General features: G+C 36.5%; 1 long non-coding RNA gene across 1 annotated transcript; it reads left to right on the top strand.

The window, feature by feature from the left end:
- The first annotated feature begins 1,313 nt into the window (after window positions 1–1,313).
- Window positions 1,314–4,281, top strand: LOC141378712 (uncharacterized). Its single transcript, XR_015515112.1, has 5 exons — window positions 1,314–1,625; window positions 1,775–1,918; window positions 2,023–2,229; window positions 2,370–2,508; window positions 2,616–4,281. It is a non-coding gene; the product is annotated as an uncharacterized LOC141378712 (long non-coding RNA).
- Window positions 4,282–6,357: the final 2,076 nt, after the last annotated feature.

Here is a 6,357-nt window from a genome sequence, read left to right as displayed (position 1 = left end):
GGCCCAGTAGGTAGTGCTGCCACCTGACAGCAAGAAGGTCGCTGGTTCGAACCTCAGCTTTGTCAGTTGGAGCTTCTGTGTGGAGTTTGCATGTTCTTCTGTGTGGGTTTTCTCCAGGTGTTCCGATTTCCCCCACAGTCCAAAGACATAAGGTACAGGTGAATTGGGTGGGCTAAATTGTCTGTAGTGTAATAGTGTATATGGATTTTTCCCAGAGATGGGTTGCAGCTGGAAGGGAATCTGCTGCGTAAAACATACTGGATAAGTTGGTGGTTCAATCTGCTGTGGGGAACCCAAATTAATAAAGGGACTAGGCCGGAAAAAAAATTAATGAATGAATAATCAAAGTGAATCTTTGCATGTAGGGTTAAGAAATAAAAAAAAAATATGTCAGATTCAAATAAAAGATCTGCAAAATCTACAATAAATACAATAAAAGTTTGTGCTTTTGTAATTATCACAGTATTTTTTTCATATCAGTCGTTATTGATAATTATCACAACAAATGTCAAATCTTTTATATCTATCAGTGTTAAAGGCTTTTCAGCATACCAATCCCTTTGTGCAGCTAATTTAACACACTTTCTGAAATGTTTTAGCTGTCTGACAATATAAATAAAAAATAATAAAAGAACAATCTTAATTCAGCATTTACGCCTGTTTCACACAGCAAGCTTAAGCGGCGCATGAGCAGCGCAGCGTCCATTTTAACAGATTAGTGCTTTCATACCGCACGCAGCAGCAGCGCGTCAGAGCAAGGCGTGAGCATCGCTGAAGCAGCAGTGCAGCGATAGTTTTGGCACCGGGTCTATTTTTGCTGTGCTGCTCACGCTCAGTTAAAGTGACAGTGCATTGATAATGACCAAAACACATTGAATGACAAAAAAAGTAGCAATTTTATCCAATAAATGCGTTAATAATATAATATAATTATAATATCAATCAAATGAACTTAAACAAGTAAAAACTGCAACAAATATTTTTTTTAGGCCCAAACTAAAAAACATAATGTAAAACAATTTTAGTATCAGTTTTGCTTAACTTGCACGCTAGTGTTGCAGGAGAGGGGTAGTGGCCGCTATAAGACTGCTTGTGCTATTTACTGGAGTTGTAGTCCATAGCAAAATGTATTGTGGGTAGTGTAGTTCGTCACGCATGCTGGATGATGTGAGCTCGCAGTGAGCATCACTGAAGCGGAGAAAGCAACACTAGTTTGATCATGTATAAATATTACTATATTGTAGAAATATTATTATAACTATAGGCCTACAGCAACCTGACAATCAAAAACCAAATGACATGATATCACAGGCGATCTTCTGACTGTAGACACTCCTCATAGAGCTTGAGAAGCAAAGAGTACTGTTTAATCTATAAATTTGTAAAAATAAAGATTTGCAGGTTAAGGAAACATTATAGGAGGAGGTTGCCACAGGCCTTGGTGCAGATAAAAGCAAGCAAGCAAAATTTGCAATCATTTCAGTGCCAAGAGGTGTGAGCTCTACAAGGACTTTGTGGAGTTCACAGATTCTGACAGCCTTAAGCTGCTGAGGTACTGCAGCACCAGGTGGCTCAGTTTGCTGACATGCATACAGAGAGTACTGAATCAGTGGGATGCTCTGAAGGTAGGATTCCAATTAGCTGATATTTAAAAAATGTATTAGGGTGTGTTTTTGTTGCATTTGTTGCAATATATATATATATATATATATATATATATATATATATATATATATATATATATATATATATATATATATATATATATGTCTAGGCATACTTTAACAGCATTGAGGAGGTGGAGAGGAATGCGAGGGTTCATGAACTGGCAAGCCATCTCAGTGATCCTGTTATAAAGATATACTTTATGTTCCTGAGTGTCGCCCAGCCTTTAGCTGAATTTAATATTTAATTTCAGGTGAGCGTCATGACCTCTTTGGATAATGTCAGTAATATGGTAATAATTGCATATGGTAAAATTATTGTTTCACTTTTTTTTGTGGCTTTGTATACTGTCTACAGTCTGAGGGAATACAGATTCACAGGCTTGAAGAGGAGATGTCCAGGCTGATCAGGCGTTTTTTGGGTTATCTCATACCATCTCAGCATCTTGGTGAACTATGGAGAGAGACATCAGTTGGCAGATGAAGACCTCTTCATTGGAGCAGAGACAATGGAATTGATCAGAAAAGCAGAGCTCCCTGTTTCAGCCAAGAAAAAAATCTTTAAGTAAGTATATTACTGTGCACTTTTTATATAGGTATGCTTTCATTTTTTGACAACCTGGGATAACTATCATAGTGCGTCTGTCTTAAAATGATTGCTATTAATATCTAAAGCATATTGTTTTTACTATTAACCTGTTGTAGAACTTTGAAAACCTTCTATGAAGCTGTCCTGAAAAAAATGTTCAGCTGCTTTCCACTTGACTCCCAACTCCTGAAGGACCTGAGAGTGCTGGACCCTGCATCTCGGCTTGCTATTACTCCAGGGACAGGTAGAAGTTAGGTAGGGGCAGTTAACAATTCATTTGTACTATAAAGTATTGCTTGGTTTACATAATTGCAGCAGTGTTCAGTTAGCAACACTATTGTTGTTGTTTTTTTTGTTTACAGTGACAAGGCTAGTAGCACTGTTCCTTCAGTTGAACTTCATTGAGGATAGGCTGAGAGAGGAACTCATTGACTACCAGGTCACATATAGCAAGCAATTCCCCCAAGCAGACAGATTTGATAGATTCTGGGGCCAGCTAGGCAAGGATGTGAGGTTCAGTGTGCTGGCAAGGCTTATGAAGGCATTATTATGCATTCCTCACAGCAATGCCAGTTCTGAAAGGGTATTTAGTATGGTAAGGAAGATCGTTACAGAAAACAGAATGTCACTGGACAACAGTACAGTTTGTGCATTACTTTCATGTAAAATCAACCACACAGGTCAAGCTCACAAATACACTCTTTCTCAGAAGGTGTTAAAGAATGCAAAGTCTGCAACTTATTGTAAAAATTACATATTTAATGTTTATTCTCCACCAATAAACATGTAGCAAATTATATTAATAATATAGATTAACTTGCACGCATATCTACATACAAAATCTGTTACAAATTATAATTAGATTGAAGCGCTCGCATATCTACACCATTATAACTGTAGTAAATTAGCTCAAGGTTTTTCTTCCCACGCCTTTTCCGCCGTTATAATGTTGGGAGTTATGATTTAGATTTCAGTGCTCGCGTACCTTCTGGACCATAATATAGCGGACTAGCTTAACGGGAGGAAGATTCATTTGAACGGGGATTCAAATGAATCGACTCTTTAGATCGGAACGAACAAACCGTTCAGCGATGCTATCAAAATAAAAACCCATAGAGTTTGAGCAGGGTAACAAGATCAAAGTTTAAGACATTAGATTCATTAAAGGGTCACGAAACACCAAAACACATTTTTTGAGCTGTTGACAGACGTATATGTGTCCCACACTGCTAAAAACACTATTAGGACACCTATATTTCACTAAAAAGTGTAAATTGGTTGTTTTTGCGTTATTTCAAGCAAATTCGTACTTCCGGTTTAAAACTAATTTTTGAAGCTGCGTCACAGTCATGACATAATAGCCTGTATTCCAGCGTGCAGACTGGGCGTCTGTGCCAGAGTGAGTCTTATTATGTCTTACAATGTGTTGCATTAATGCATGAGTAAGGCTTGGTTCAAACCAATCAGCGTGCTCTATTGTGCAACTTCATTAATATTCATTAGTGTCACCTAGGGTTGTAACGGTATGAATTTTTTACGGTATGATAATCGTCTAAAACAATACCACGGTTTGACGGTTTCGCGGTATACGGTATTAAATAGTAATTCTCATAGCAAAGACCCTGAAAAGAATAAGAACACGTTTTCTGACTGAACAAAGGTTTTATTTCAACAAACTTTTGAAAGAACCATTTTAATAGAACTATAGAAGTCTTTTATAAAAATAAACTGAAAAATTTCCCATTTTAATAAATTAAATTAGAAGGAATAAACAAGCAAGGTCTTTTAAGATTAGACAAAAATAAACTTAAACTGTCCTTCCTTATAAGCAGGATAAATGGGAGACCAAAAGTGCAATACCAAGTTTATGGCTGTAAACATGTATTTAAAGCGTTGTTTTTTTCAGTCTAGGTTGTGATAAATAAATGTAAGCATGTTGAGATTTTCAGGACTTAATCTTGACCGCTGAGGTGAGAGAATGTGTCCACTTGTACAATGAACAAATAAAAAAAATAAGAAAATAATAAATAATGTGTCAAAGTCCAAATAAACATGGTGCAAATCCTCAGTAAAAATAGATATAAATATTTACTATACTATAAATAGTTACATAACAAAACTAGATTCAATATGGACCATCCTTAGGTTTTATGTGCCAGCATGGATATGGTTGTCTGTGGATATGGATTTGGATATGGTTGTCTGCAATGCAGACAAACAGCTGCACCTTCATTTGCGTCTTTTGAAAACAGCAAGAGCAGCAGTTCGTCTTTGCTGTGTCACTGTTTTGTCATGTTTCTGTGCTGCTGTGCATGCAAAAGTACTTAGTATGAGAATTATTTCATGCAAAACTTTTTTTTTTTTTGCGTTTTATTTAGCCATGCATAAATGTATGCCTATCTCTCATTCCGTGTTCAAAAAGCTCATTGTTGGTCCACAAACAAAAGCGAAACCTATGCTTATTGGTTGTGATATAGCAAGTTTGAACCAATCTGGGCATGGAGGAGGGACAATGCATCAATAGGCTCGTTTGAGGTGCGCCTCGCCTTGACTACATTATAAACGAGAGCAGGCGTGCGCAGTAAGAGGAGGGCTCAAAAATTACATCAGAAGTCGGACACCTGCTGAATCTCACCGTTTAGCCACCTGGAATCGTCACCAGTGGCGGAGATCTCGTTCGCGTTTTTTATCGCAGACGAATGACCTCATGAAAAAATACTATGGTTATTTATAGTAAATATTATTGCATTTTGAACATGTTTTTTCAGTATTGGGTTATGTTTATAGTTGTTGTGATACCAGAGCAACTATAAAATTTAAATAGGCTATTTTATAACATGATTCAAAAGCACTACAGTATACATTACTATAGTATTTTTTAATGTGGGAGTGGATGCAATAGAAATATCACAGAATTACAGAAGATGAACAGCTCATTAACTAAAAGGGTGTATTTAAAATATAATTCTGTATATTCAACAAACGTTAAAAGAATAACAAAATAAACAGCTTATACAGCAAGAAAACTTTCAAGAAACCTAATTTGGCTACATTATAAATGAAGTAGCTATAGCAAGATGCTTTTGAGTGAGGGGTCATGACAAATGTTTGTTTGACAAATAAATTCTTAGGGGGTTAATTATATTGACAAGCTTATTAGGTCTATATAAACTGCTTTTACTCCAGCCAGACTAAAATACACAGCCCAAGACTTTCTCCAGAATAAAAACTATTAGACGGTAGGAAAAACTGTGAAAATATTCTTGGTCTATTAAACATTACTTTTGACTTCACATACAGATATATATATATATACCTATGTGTGTGTGTCTTGTTTACTACACCCTTTTCACTTCTCATATGAAACCACACAAAGATGAGGCATAATGACAAAACAGTCTGATTACCTTTGTATGTCTGAATATATGTATATATTGGATTGACTTTCATTGAATAACGCTGCATAAAAATTACAATACAAAATTCACACAAACATACAAAAAGTGAAAATGACAACAAACAGGACTTAAAACTGAGAGAGAAATAAAATACAGCACACACACATCCTAATGATTTATTAGTAACATTTAGTTATATTGGATAGGTCACATTGTTTTACAAAGATGTGTTTTGTTTTTGTTTGTGTGTAAATCTAAATAAATAACCATATGTAATGCTCATTATGACTTTTTATTAATTATCAACGAAAATACAAAAAAAAGGTATTCAACAAATCCAGGTATAAACCTTAGTAAAACAAGATAATAAAGTGTAATGTGTCAGTCTCATCCAATCAGCATTAAGCTGTGTCGTCAGCCAGTCGTTTCCCATCATGCTTTTGGTAACGCAGTCTTTTGAGAGCAACTGCGGCCGACTGCTCTATCCGAGGTACCCGCCTCGCGATTGCGAGAGTTTTTTGGCGCACGTCAGCGTGACATCAGAGCGAGGCGAAGGCAAGGCAGACACATTTCTAACCGGCATGCATCTTGCGGTGATCACCGGTGATCGATTCTGCGCAGATTTTGGCTAAGTCAAACGAGCCTAATGTATCATGTCTGGTTTGTCCGGAGACACAGTGACGAGCGTTTCTTTGTCAAATCAGCG

The sequence above is a fragment of the Danio rerio genome, chromosome 18, assembly GCF_052040795.2.
Source record: "Danio rerio strain M-AB ecotype USA chromosome 18, GRCz13ab, whole genome shotgun sequence".
NCBI classification, from domain to species: Eukaryota; Metazoa; Chordata; class Actinopteri; order Cypriniformes; family Danionidae; genus Danio; species Danio rerio.
The sequence above is the reverse complement of the archived record's forward strand: the minus strand, read 5'-3'. Positions and strand labels throughout refer to the sequence as shown.